Source organism: Rattus norvegicus, chromosome 1, assembly GCF_021556685.1.
Source record: "Rattus norvegicus strain SHRSP/BbbUtx chromosome 1, alternate assembly SHRSP_T2T, whole genome shotgun sequence".
Lineage (NCBI taxonomy): Eukaryota > Metazoa > Chordata > Mammalia > Rodentia > Muridae > Rattus > Rattus norvegicus.
The window spans coordinates 4,340,501-4,354,884 of record NC_141534.1 but is presented as its reverse complement, the minus strand read 5'-3'; the positions used below and the strand labels follow the sequence as shown (position 1 = coordinate 4,354,884).

Sequence of the window (14,384 nt, the reverse complement as noted above, 5' to 3'; positions counted from 1 at the left end):
CGAGGAGCCGTAATTACCGACATTACATTTTTGTCTATAGGGTAGCCTTAATTATAAGGTTGGACTTAGAGTCACAACCCACATTACAGGAAGCTGCATTTTATAAGGTGGCAAGCAACCACGGGGCTTCAGAAGTTTGCTGCCTAAGATGGGTCATAAAGGAGGCCCCACTGACAAGCAGGCCCAAGCGCCACAAGTTACCCCGAGGTGCTTTGAAGCCTCTGCTCGTGAATCTGTGGGCAGTCATAAGAATCGTGGAGTCCTGGGTCAGTATTATCTCATTTAACCACCTCACCCAACTGAATCGCCATTCAGTCACCAAATAGTGACTGAGTGCCGACGTTACCCTGGGCGCCATGAGGAACGTAATAGGAAAGTTTTTTCCTATACAAGGAGCCCGGATGGAATAGCAGGGCACTGAATTTTTGGAATTTAACGTTACACAACCACATCTACTCAACATGAATCGAATATTTAACCTATGTCTTAGACTTCGTGGAATAAAAATAGGTCCCCTTTATCTGGGTGCAGAAGAACATTCCTTAGACCCTGGCACTTGGCTGGCGGATTTCTGTGAGTTCAAGAACGGCCTGATCTACATAGAGTGTTTCAGGATAGCTAAGGCTACATAGAGAAACTCTGTCCCAAACACAAAAAGAAAAGAAGGGAAGGAGGCAGGCAGGCTGGGTATGGTGGTGCATGCCTTTAATACCAGCACTTTAGAAGCACAGACAACAGGATCTCTGTGGGTTCAAAGCCAGCCTGATCTACATGGTAAGTTCCAACACTGTATATAGAGAGACCATGTCTCAAAACAAACAAAACCAAACCAATACATTAATAATAAAAATAATGCCTTTGACCTTTTAGTAATTATCTCCTCCTCCTTCTCTTCTTCTTTTCTTGAAACAGGCTTCTCTCAATCTAGGCTGACCTCAGTCTCATTATGTGGCCAAACACTTAACCCCCTGCTTAGCTTCCTAACTTAACTCTCTAGGGCCAGGGTTCTAGACCTGCACCGCAAAGCCTGGCACATGCTAATATCTTGAAGTAAGAATTCTTTAGGACATCATAGCTGCACTGAATGCTTCCAAGAACAAAAAGAAAAGTTTCCTGAATACCGATATAAAAAGACACACAAAGCATGTGGTGTTTGACTTTGAACTGTGGCGTTTGCATTGTGGCTACTTCTGTTTCTATTGAGTTCCCAGGGCAAGGATCCTTCCGCAAAACAGATGCATGGGGTTAATTACAGGAACATTATTAGCGTTGAAGAAAAGAAAAACCTGTATTTTTAAAGGAAGGGACTCAGTGTGTTAGAATATTGCTCTGGTTTCAATGATGAAACTTAGAGATGGGAGGGAAACATTTTAGCCTGTGAACCCAGAAATGGTGATTTCTTATAACTCCAGTAAACATGGAGCTGTTTTATTCACTTTGTTTTATTTATTGCGAGACAGGAGCTCACCATGTAGCCCAGGCTGGCCCCAAACTTGAGCTCTAATTTCAGTAGTAGAGAGACTGAGACTGGAAGTTGACAAATTTTGTGCTAGCCTGGGCTACATATTGGGACCCTATCTCAAAGGTAGGGGGGAAAAAAGGAAGAGATAGAGGAGGAAGAAGAAGAGGGAAAAAAAACCCTAACGATAATAGTGGTAATTATGAGGAGTGATCTTCTAAAATCTTAGCCAACACATACTTATTAAGTACCTCTTGTGTGCCCAGCCACTGGTTGTGGACCTGCCCTGCATCGGTGAAGCAGGTGAAAGTGTATGCTCCCAGGAGCCATCATTCCGCTGTGTGTGGTGTGTACAGTGTGTACAGTGGTACAGTAGTACATTTGTTGAAACAAAATGTCTGATGAAAATCACTTAGGGGAGGAAGGGGTTAATTTTGCCTGCAGGAGGAGGTCATAGTCTATTGTGGTTGGGAAGGGGTGACAGTAGGCAGTTGGGGAGGCTGCTCCTATTGCATGCAAAGCCAGGGGACAGAAGAGATGATGCTGGCACCCACTAGACTTACCCTTCCTAGTCAATCCAGGACCCCAATTCATGCCCACATTAAGGTGATCTTCACTAATCTGAACAATCTCTCCACATAAGCCCAGAGACCCGTCTCCAACGATTCTAAATCCCGTCAAGTTGACAATCAGTATTAACCAGTGCAAGAACAGAAGCATCTCTGTAAGGCTCTACCAAGCACAGCGGCAGGCGGGTTGTGCTCAGCGGATGTAACAACACTGTTGCCTTGATAAAGACTAAATTGGATGAGGTGGTGATGGTCTTCCCAGCTCGGCTTTGAACTTGACTCTACCGGTGCTCCCTCCTCAGACTCCCACATTTCTGGAACGAGAGACATATCTCGCTGTGCCCAGCTTGGAAACGGTTCTCTTGCTTCTCCAAAAATTTATTCATTTTTAAGTGGGTGTGTGTCCGCACATGGGGGCGCTCGTACATGAGCAAGCACAAGCGTGTACTGAGTGTATGTACATGTGTGCCCCAGCCTGCAGATGTCCGAGAAATGTTATCCGGTCCCCCGGAACTGGAATTACATGTCACTGTGAGCTGGGAGCCAAACTTGGGTCAGTGGAAGAACACTTATTACTTTTTTTTTTTTTTTTTTTGGTTCTTTTTTTCGGAGCTGGGGACCGAACCCAGGGCCTTGTGCTTCCTAGGCAAGCGCTCTACCACTGAGCTAAATCCCCAACCCCGCCACTTATTACTTTTAAATGCCAAGTCATCTCTCTATCTCCATGTTTTCTTACTTTTCTGATGATAGATATGTAGGGCTTCCAGTGGCAAATGAATTTAGAATTCCTGAGTTAGTGCTACTCCTGTGTGTTTGGCAGCTGAAGAATTGAGGTATTGGTTTTAGTCAGTAATAGTCACGTGTGTCTAGGTAGTCTAGATTATTCTCAACCTTCCTAAGGTTGCGACCTTTTAATGCAGTCCCGCCTGTTGTGGTGACCCCCAACCATAAAATTATTTTCGTTGCTACTTTATAACTATAATTTTGCTACTGTTACAAATCATAATGTAAATGTCGGTATTTTTTTGATGGTGTTGGGCGACCTCGTGAATGGAGTTTTCAATACTCTGAAGGACCCTGGGTGCTTGTTCTTATATGTCTTCCCTTCTCTCTGTTAAGTGGTAAGCACAAGGGACGAGCCTGACATTTTGTGACACTTGCTCCACACAGGCGTTTCTCCACAGAGTCCCCAACATTTTGTCACATTGCACGAGGTTGAAAACAAGACCGGTAAAGCAAAACTTGAAGGAGTTTTATTAACGAAACGCCACACAAAACTGTTCCCCTAAAACAGCTAGGTTCAAGGTGAGTTATAACTCAGCTTTGAGTAGGAACTTCGTGTGATCCAAGTGCTGTGCGAGACACGAGACAGTAAAAGATAAATCCAGAAGGATTTGGCAGCATGCTAGCACTTGCCCCTGCAGACTCCAAGACGTGAAACAAATGATGGGAATCTTCAGAGAGCCAGCAGGACAGAGGTCCCTGAGCCAGCACGTGGCTGTATTAAAGGGGAAGCCAGGTAGAATGTGGGCAGCTGTCAGTAGTTCTGTCATTGGACAAATGTCACTCTGATGGGGGTAGGGTGGGGTGGGGGGCTACCCTCAGACCTCTTAGCCAGAGGCAATTCATTAAACCTCCCCACTAATTCATAGGATTCCCTTTAGCAAAAAGAAGCACTTTGAAAGAGGGAATTAGGGACCTACCCTCATTAATTAAAAGTAAACCCTTGATTTTTTTTTTCCTGAAGCCAGAAAAGCTTTTGCGTAATTATGATTTGGTAGGAAAACGTGATACCGCATCTCAACCCACACCCGCAGAGACACTTGGACAGCCAGGCCATAGGGAAGCTGCTTTTGTTCTTGTGTGAGCCACTCCTGAAGACCGTTGAGCATGTCCTGGGATGGCCCCAAGGGTTGTGATTCACTGCTTATGTGTAAGTGACATCCATAGTCTCTTCCCTCATTTCCCCTGGAATTGCTTGCTTTCAAAAGATTGCATGAAACACAGCAAGCTCTTCATGGTTTCCCTCCAAGCTTGACATGGAGTGCAACTTCACGAGTTTTTTGGGGGTGGGGGATGAAGGTGGGGGAGGTGAAAAATATTCTCTATAACCTTTTCAGCACCACCCCACAATCGTGACACTTTCTGATGTTCTCTCTCTCAGTGGACAAATAACGAATTCACAGCGCACTGCAGGAGACACTTGTAAGTCCTGCTCAACTGGTGGATTTTAAAAATAGCTCTCGGATTTTGCAGCGTGGGGCGCCATGTGTGAGATCTGGGATGACATATGTGCTACATGTCGCAAAGCCCTTCACAAGTGTCACCCAATTAACTGCATGCCCTCTGACAGGTGGTGGGCCCCTCTGTGGCTTGCAGAAAGGGAGGTCCTGCTTGCCTTTCACTGGCTCAGGACAGTGTCTCTGTTGGGGAAGGGGGTTGTCTGAAGAGAGAAGGGCACCATTGCCAAAAATTCTTTTGGGTCTTAAGTAATTACGAAGTGAGTTTCAACACCTCGCTTTACAACTTCTAGCTTTTGCCAGACAGAACCAGTATTTGTTTGTTCATCTCGTGGTGGCAGCGGTGGTGGTAGAGGTAGGACCCAGGGCTTTACTCTGGCTAGGCAAGTGCTTTGCTTATGAATGACCAAACTCCCAAAGTCAGTCATTGCAAACACAAAGGGGTGAGAGGCACTTGGGAGATCGACCTGCCCTTTGGCCACACCTGTTGGAGAGATCTGCTGTACACAGTCTTCAAGACAGGCTAACAGATTCGTGTACTGCTGGGAAACTGAGTCCATCAAAGTACTTAGATGGCTGCTTTTTGTTAGGCCTAGGAGCGAGTAGAACTCAGGTACTAGGCCAAGCAGAAATCCCTATCCTGAGAGAAGAGCGGGTTACTGCACATTATGAGAACCAGGCCTTAGGAAAGGAACAGAACAGAAGGGTGGGTGCAGGCTAGGGAGGGGAGGAGGACAGAAAGCCCTGGAAGCTGAAGGAAGCCTTTTTGCATGAGCACCAATCACAGGGTTCAGCAGATGAACACAGCTGTGTGGACTGTGCACCCATGTATGTCAGGGACCCTCCACAGACTCAGTCTCTCCTAACACATGCCTTGGAGAAGACCTCTCTGTGTCTCAGCTTTTTGACAAACTTTTGGGGGCGGGGACTAGATAAAAAACATGAAGTGCCTGTGACAAAATGTGTGGTGTCAGACAAGTATTGGGTAAGTACTGTGAGTGGTAGGCACGGAGTAAGGAAGACTTAGATTCTATTAGCCTGATTTGCATTACTATAACGAAACCCTTGAGGTAACCAGTTTATAAAGATAATAGGTTAATTAAATTAGGCTCATGATTTTGGAGGGTCTGATGTAAAATCAAAGGACACATTGCTTTGGGCCTCTGGCAACCCTCTGGCAGGGGTCTCTTGCAGAGTAATCTAGGGATCTCATGAGCCAGGAGGGAAAGGCAAACAGAGAGGGAAAGAGACAGGGTCCTACTAGCTCCTTTGAGAGCATTTCCGCTGTGAGATGATGATGTCTGTACTTTACTGCTTTTCCCTTATTGTGATAAAACACTTCTCGTCAAGAATAGGGAGTTTATTTTGGCTTCTGGTTCTAGAGGAGTAAGAGTTGGTCACGGCAGGGCAGCAGGGCATGGTAGCAGAAATAGGAAACAGGTTACATTATAAGCATGAAGCAGGGAGAGAGATAACCCTCCCTGGGAATGATAGCGAGCTCTGAAACCTCAAAGTGTGACAAACTTCCTCCAGCAAGGCCACATTTCTTGTGCGACCACCCGGGGACCAAGAATTCAGAATGCCCAAGACGATGGGGGACTTTTTCCGTTTTTCATTCACACGATGTCTCCTTAGGTTCCACCCCCTACGGATTGCGCCACACGCACCCCAGAGTGTCGAGTTCAGTTCAGGGCAGCTTCCCTAAACTTCCCTAAACTTCGGGACACTGAAAGTGACTGAGAGAAATGGTTGAATAGAGAGTATTACTCTATTCATAGACTTCCTAGCCTACACCAGTTAAAACAAAATATTCGCCACCTCCCAGTAGCCCTAGCCCGGGGATGAAGTCTTTAAAATGTCTTGTGGAGGGTTGCTCATCCAACCTGAGACAGGCTTGATTTCTGGGCGGAGGGCCAGTGGGTGCTCTGAGGGGAGGCAGACACAAGGTGAGAATTGGTGGGGCGTCCTTGGTGGGTACTGAGGTAGCAGGTGGGGCTTATGATGTGCACAGAGCAGGTAACCCACAGGTGTTTGCTGCCAGTCTTTCTGGAGTTAGGCTAACACCTCCGTGCGGATTTCTCCTTTACATGTATTGGTTGATTGACATCGACTAAGAGTTGTTGTTTAAGAAATCAGTTCTGCGCTTTTATTGGCACTGCCCGCCTCTCTGGTGTTTTGTGAAGATCTCAGGATAAGTAGGGACAAATGGCCTGACTGTTTGTGATCCCTAGCAAAACCCTGGCACATGTGGCAGAAGGTATTTATAGAGCTGGCGGGGCTCCTGCGCTTCCTTGAGTGTGTTTCTCTCTCTCTCTCTCTCTCTCTCTCTCTCTCTCTCTCTCTCTCTCCCTCTCTCTTCATGCTTTATGAATCAAATCTACAGTGCAAACACCTCATTAATACGACTTGAATTGATTTATACATTTTTAATTGATAACCGCTGTGTGTAGCACACCGGCTCTTTGTACCACAATGTCTCACGTTCCCCCCCCCCCCCTTATATTTTAATAATTTTTCTTCGACCATTCACTCGACTTCTCATTCGAGCTTCTAATTTTCTTAAGGTTCTGTCAAAAAAAAAAATACACTTTAACCTTGAAGCTTGAATCATGACCTTCAGAAGATGTCTCTATTCTTTGCTCAACACTGAAGTTGCCTGGTGATTCCTCCTTTCCTGTTTGCCCTTCTCATAGGGAGCAGCTCTCGAACGCTTTGGGTGAGATTTTTAAGGAAGTTTGTTTTTTTTTTTTTTTACTTACTGCTCTGTGTGTAATTTATGGCAAAGACCTAAAGAGTCCACTCCATTGCCGCAGACCATGGGAGTTTTCATGAGGGGTTAAAGGCACCTGTGTGGTGAGGAGAGTTTAGCATAATCAAAGAAGAGCCTTCAGGTCTACTCTCTGTAACTTTTCTAACACCTGAAGTTCATGTTTTCTCAGCCTAGCTTTGTTCTTCTGGTAAAGGCTTAGTACCCTCCCAGGATCCTCTGTGTCAAATTGTATGGAATGAATGAGAAGGGTCAGGTTTGAATGCTTCGATTAGCATACATTGTTTTAAGGCTCCATAGGGAAAAGTATGTCTGGCTTGGAAATGGTTTCCTACCGCTTTAGAAGTAAACGTCTTTAAAAGCTGAGATATGGAGGGGTGGAGAGGTGGGTCAGCAGTCAGGAGTACTTTCTATTGGTTGTAGAAGACCGGAGCTTGGTGACCAGGATCCATTTAAGCTGGCTCGTAACTCTCTGTGTCTCCAGATCCACAGGATCTAACGTCCTCTGCTGACCCTCGTGGACACTCACACATGCACACACATGTGTGCACATACGCATACACATACTAAAAAAACCAAAACCTTAACAATAAACCAAAAACACCAGATCTGTTCATGTTGTGGGCCAACTCTTCCCATCTCGGTTTTCTAGCTCTAACCCTACCTGTGTTGACTTCCCTTTCAGATAGACTGGAAGTGGTTAGGGACATTGCCAGGTTCCTCCTGCTGTTTTCCCAGGTATGTCGATCCGTGTATCCAGGCCTCCCTGCTCTTATCTGTCCTGCTATGGACCTAGGGAAGGGCCGTGTGTGTTCTGCCTTGACCATCGTGTCTGAATATGGTTCCTATCTGTACTCTGCTTGGGGTTATTTGTTTACTTTACCTGAGGAAAAACATTCTCTGTCTGGGAGGGAAATACAGGCACACCGAACTGCTTACATGCAGATTTCCTGAGTATGTCATATGTGTAACAGCTTTGCGATTACCAACTTCATGCTATTCAGGTGACTGAGGTCTAACTGAGCAAAGATGAGAACGGGCTTCCTCTTCATGCTACCACAGAGTGGTGTGTGTGTGTGTGTGTGTGTGTGTGTGTGTGTGTGTGTGTGTGTGAGAGAGAGAGAGAGAGAGAGAGAGAGAGAGAATGCACAACTGTGATAGAAAAAAACTTGTTTCAGAATTTTAAATTATACAGTGTAATAAAAATAACACAATATGAGGTGTGCATTCTGTTTTGAGGGGTGGATGTAAGACAGGGTTAATGCAGCCCAGGCTGGCCTCTAACCATGAGGCTGAGGATGACCTTGAACTTGTGACCCTCCTGATCCTATCTCCCAAAGGCTGAGATTGCTACCAAGCTTGCATCCTTAAATGACAAATGTTTCACAAAGAACTATAGAGAAGAAATTAGTTATCATTACAACCAATACAATACAAACAAAAAACAAAACAAAACCCTTACCACGGTTCCGTGTCCCAAATGTGTTAGGTCCCGGTTAACAATATGAGATTTTAATACAGTGCATGCAATCTTGAACCACAGGTGACATGAGAGTTCTGATATAATTTAAATAGAAAAGAATCATCTTGCTTTATGGTTGTAAAAGTAGAATATACATACTGTAGGGGAAAGAAAAATCGGAAGAACTTAAAAAGGGAATAAAAACTACATTTAAGGTCCCCACCTGCCTTTCTAGCTCCTATGACTGTGGGCTTCTGATTGACATATATATTTGATCAGGCAATATTGAATACTTCTTAGTACATGCACTCCTTCAAACCTTTATTTCTGTGATTTATTTTCTTAAAAGCATAAGCCTATTTCCTACCTGAAGTAATGTTTCTTATTAACTTATCGACACTCCTCACTGCCCCCCCATGTATGTGTGTGTGTGTGTGCATGTGCGCGCACACACACATACACACACACACACACACACACACACACACATGAAAGTATAGCAAGTGTAGGTAGGGCCACACATGTTTGTTGACATGTATGTCAGTGCATGCATATGGGCAGAGGTCAATATCTTTTTCAATGGCTTTTATCTTAGATTTTGAGACAGGGTCTGTCACCAAACCTGGAGTTCAGTGATTGGCTAGACTAGCTGACCATCAAGCCCCAGGGACCTTCCAACCTTCCCTTCCCCAGGGATGGTTTGACACATTAACACATGGCAGTACAGCCATCTGCCCAGCGCAGGCAGTCTCTATCTCGAGGTATTTAGTCCGTTAGCTTATGTGGCATATCCCTCAGGTGGAGGAAAATGGGTCAGTTTTGTTCTGTTTCCACAGTACTGGGGCTAGCACCCTGGGCCTCACACATGCTAAACACAGATTCTTGCACTGAGCTATACCACCAGGCCCAGAGAGAGGGGGTGGGTGGCATGGGGATTGGTGAGGGGGAAACAGAGAGACAGAGACACAGCGAGAGACAGAGAAAGACTTCCTCTAGATAATGGAGAGAAGTGGGCTTTCAGACTAGAACTTCTCTCACTGGTGAGCGGTGATGTCCTGGCTTCGGTGTTGTTAGTACCCACAGTCATTAGTGCTCCGTAATCACCTGTCCACAGTCATTAGTGCTCCGTAAACACCTGTCACTGCAATAGCTGCTTTTTCCAACTACTTGACTGTCTTGTTATAGTCTCTCTGTCTCTGCCTCTTTCTCTCTGTCTCTCTGCCTCTCTCTCTCTCTCTCCCTCTCCTCTTTGTGATAAATACCGTGACCCAAGCAACTTCAGGGAGAGAGGGTTTATTTTGGTTGACACGCCCAGAGAGCAGAGCCACAAGGCCATCCCATCAGACATCAGCAGTCTGGAAGCAGAGAGCAAACAGGGAGTGGGGCCAGGCTATAAAACCTGGAAGCCTGGCTCCAGTGACATACTTCCTCTAGTGAGCCTCTGTCTCTACAGTGTTCCATCACCTCCCCAAACTGCAGTGCCAGCTGAGGACCAAGTGTTCCAACTCAAACTACAGCACCAAAAAGCAAAATGAAGGGAGCAGGATCGTATTTGGATCACATTAGGGGATCCTCCATTATACTGCGTTACTGACTGTCAGGTATCAGTGCAGATGGCCCCCTCCTTCTCCTCTTTATTGAGTATGCTACCCCAGCCTACTCAGGATGCTCAGTTAAACCTCTGCAAGTGTCCTTAAAGACACACCCATACCTGTGTCTTCTAAGTCGTTCCAAGTCCAGTCACACAGATGAGGATTAACCATCCATTAACAATCCACCGGGTTGGGGATTGTCCTCACGGGGTCAACCTCTGCTTCCTGTTTGAGCCGCTGCATTTGGGCCTGGCGAGTGAACATGCTCCCGGTTAGATGGTGCTTCTCCCCTTCCTGTCCCCTCTGTCAACAATTAGTACAGCACAGAGCAGAGCAGTTTAGAGTTGTAGAGAGCCAAAGTTGGCCTCGTGGCTGTGAAGTGACGAACAAGACCTTGACAAATGGCTGCTGCTGTGCCTCTCGAGTAGATTTACGCTTCGACCGGAGTAGACTATGCATCCAGGTAATAATTTTGAGCAATGAAGTAAGTTTGCTACAGGAATCGTTAAAGAAACAGATAAATCACGGTAATTTCAACATGGCACTTTTGCCATTCAATAAATGGGTATTTTAAATTTCATTTGCTTTTGAACTAAGTTCAATAATTTATAGAGTAAGTCATCCAAAGATTAATGCTCAGGAGGGAAGAAAATCACCACACAAGAACAGAAACATATCATTTATGTTTATTACATCGGAGCCTTCCCTGCCTGTGTTTCCATTATAAATCCGATTTTGCAAGCATGTGTTATAAAGTGTGCCACAGACTAAACTTTGACATTCGTCTCAACCTCCAGAGACTCCTTTAAAAAATTTTTTTAAAATTTTCTTTCTATAGTATAACAGCTAGTTATAGGTTCTTTTTTTTCCCCAGAGGTGTGTGTGCACGCATGTGCACGCAAGTGTTTTTTGCATGTGTGTGAACATGGAGACTACAGGTTAACACTGGGTATTTTCCTCAGTTATCTCTTTTACCTTAGTGTGTGTGTGTGAGAGAGAGAGAGAAAGAGAGAGAGAGTGTGTGTGTATGTGAGTGTGTGAGGTTGTGTGAGGGTGTGAATGTAGGAGTGTGTGTGAGAGTGTGAGTGTGTTAGTGTGAGTGTGAGTGTATATGTGAATGTGTGTGAGTGTGTGGAGTATGACTGAATGTGTGTGAGTGTGTGAGGGTGTGTGAGGGTGTGAATGTATGTGAGGGTGTGAATGTGAGAGTGTGTATGTGAGTGTGAGTGAGTGTGTGAGTGAGTGTGAGTGAGTGTGTGTGTGAGAGAGAGAGTGTGTGTGTGTATGTCAGTGTGTGAGGTTGTGTGAGGGTGTGACTGTAGGAGTGTGTGTGAGAGTGTGAGTGTGTTAGTGTGAGTGTGAGTGTATATGTGAATGTGTGTGAGTGTGTGGAGTATGACTGTGAATGTGTGTGAGGGTGTGTGAGGGTGTGAGGGTGTGTGAGGGTGTGAATCTATGTGAGGGTGTGAATGTGAGAGTGTGTAAGTGTGAGTGTGTGAGTGAGTGTGAGTGTGGATAAGTGTGTGAGGGTGTGAATGTATGTGAGGGTGTGAATGTGAAAGTGTGTGAGTGTGTATGTGAGTGTGAGTGTGTGAGTGAGTGTGTGTGTGTATAAGAGTGAGTGAGTGTGTGGGTGTATGTGTGAGTGTATATGTGAGTGTGAATGAGTGAGCATGTGAGTGTGTGGAGTGTGAGTGTGTTTAAGAGTGAATGTGTGTGTGTGTGTGTGTGTGTGTGTGTGTGTTGCTTGCCCACATGTGTGGGTGTGAAGGCTAGATGTTGCCACTAGGTATCATCTTCTAGACCTACTAAGCCTTGAAAGTCGGGGCTAGTTGTGTTGAACTCTTCTCATGCAGACCTTCTTTATGTGAAATGCTCTGTTATGTTTTCTTTATGCTTCTGTGTATGTGTGCACGCACATACAGCACGCAGGAAAGGATCAGAAGACAACTGCAGGGAGTTGGTTCTGTCCATCTACCTTGTGGACCCCAGGGATTGAACTTAGATTGTCCGGTTTGGCAGCGAGGGCTCCTACCAACTGAGCCATCTCACTGGCCCTAAAGCCACACTTACCAGTGTCGACTATGGCTCTCCCTGAGTTAAAGTAGCATACCAGTGAGAGCATGAGGCATTTTGCTTTTCCCTCTTGTTCCACTGAGGAACTAAGCCATGGAGCCTGGCTTTTTCCATTTCCTTCCTGTGGTCCTTGTGGAGGAGGAGAAGTTGGCCCTGAGCTGAGCTGGTGGGTGCTTGGTGTTCTCCTTTTCTGTCTTTGGAACAGCACGGTGGTTTGTCCCTCCTTCCTTTCCAGCTGTAAAGTTCATTTGGCATGGGATTCTGGCAGCAGTAAAGGGACAGAGAAATGTGAATTTCCACAAGAACTTGGAAACAGCTGGAGAGAGGGATGGGTCATGAAAGCCGTTTTCCAGGACCTTATTTCTGCCCTCAGGTGGGTTTGGAGTCTGGTGTGTAGCACGGCAGGTTGGAATGCACTGGAAAAGAATATTCATTTGATTAGTATTTCATTTGACGTACATGCTGGTAACGGGACCAGACTACACATGTGTATCCCTGGACAAGCAGGTAGAGGCACACATGTGCCTATGTGTTGGTTTTTGTCAAGCAGCTGGTTTTGCCTTGAGCTTTGTGTATTTGCAAATAGTATTTTCTTTTCTTACAGAAATGCATTTTTTTTTTACAGAAATGCATTTTAAGCTCGAAAGTTCTCTATGTATTTATTGTTTCCCCGGTTTAAGTCTCTGCCTTCCAGAGTGGGCTGTAAGCAGCAGGCATGGTGACTGCACCAGAGATCCACACAAGACCAGTTGGACTTTGAACCAAGTTCTGACGCGTTAGAAACACTGCCCTGTAAAAAAAAATGTGTGTCAGGTTTGCTACAGAAATAGAAATACTCTAGGCGAATGGCAAGAAGAAAAGCCAGGAGGATGGGCTGACAGGATGTCTCAGGCTAAAGTAGTTCCAGTTAGAGCCTGACACCCGGAGTACAATCCATGGAACCTACAGTACAAGGAGAGTACTGGTCTCCAGTGTTATTCTTTGACACCACAAATACTCTGTGGTACTCTCATGTGTATGTATATGATGTATATGTGTGTATATATGTGTGTATGCATATACGTGCATGCACATGCACACACATGCACACACACACACACACACACACACACACACACATTGGCAGGGCCTTAGGGCAGTGAAGTTCTAAGGTGCGTCATAAGTAAGGGTGTGGGCTGAGGGATTGAGTGAGCAGCCGGTCCCTTAAGATGTCTTTTCCTCATTCAGTCTGTTTGTGCACAGTTGTCTCCTTAGAACATTCATCGTTTTTTTTTTCTGGCAAAAAACAAAGCCAGCCCACATAGCATGCAACCCACCCTCCTCCTGGTTTCAGAGTATACAGTACAGCTTCACCCACCACATGCAGTGTTGAGTAGTGGCTTCCCAGAGCCCACCCCTTCACCCCAGGAGAAAGCACACTGATAGGGATGGCCTGTGTCTGGGCTTGAGTCCCACCACATCCTCACATCTGTGGCTTTACTCTGAATTGTCCTCTTTCTCTGCTGCTTTTCTCCTTCAGCAAAGTTCCTTTGCTGGTCTTTTATGATTGTGTTACTCATGACCCATAAAGAACTTAGTAATCGGAAGCCCGTGAAGACCGCATCCGTGCACATGACCATGACCTGTGTGCTTCCCAGATGCCATTTGAGGCAAACCAAACAGCTCCTAAAGTCAAAACGTAGTCCTGAGGAATAGAACCGTGGTCAAGGCTGATGCAGTCAGATGGTTGAAGAAGTCGGAATCATTCGATAGTTTAAACTCTAGACTGCTTCTGCCTTGTGTGCCCATCATCTCACAGAAAACAAAGTTGGGGAATGATAATCAGAGCCTTGGGTAACCATAACCTGATAACCTGAGTTCTGCCAACTCTGACACACTAGGCTCAGCCATTTATCCCCTAGTATGCTAATTTCAGAGATGGGGAAATGGTCATGAGCACACTGGAGATTTATTCTGAGTGGCCATGTTAGGAAGAGGGAAAGATAGAGGTGGGAGAAGGGAGGGCTGTCTACTGGCCTAGTCCATCTTGTAAGTGACCTCCAAGAGATAGTTTCCAAATGCAGGTCTGCCTAACTGGCCTCCCTGAAGTGGCGGAGAGGAGAGGCTTACAAATCAAAGATTCAAATATGTTTTCTAATAGCTTGTGGGTGCACAGACACACATTCTACCCCTCCCCTCCCCCTCCCTCTCTCTCTCTCTTTCTCTCTCTCTCTCTCTCT

General features: G+C 45.6%; 1 protein-coding gene and 1 non-coding gene across 4 annotated transcripts in view; both read left to right on the top strand.

Annotated features, from left to right (window-relative positions):
• The window catches only part of Sash1 (SAM and SH3 domain containing 1), a 298,706-nt gene that overhangs the window by 190,241 nt on the left and 94,081 nt on the right, over positions 1-14,384 (top strand).
• On the top strand, positions 5,935-6,064 carry LOC120100357 (small nucleolar RNA SNORA36 family). Its single transcript, XR_015655763.1, has one exon. It is a non-coding gene; the product is annotated as a small nucleolar RNA SNORA36 family (small nucleolar RNA).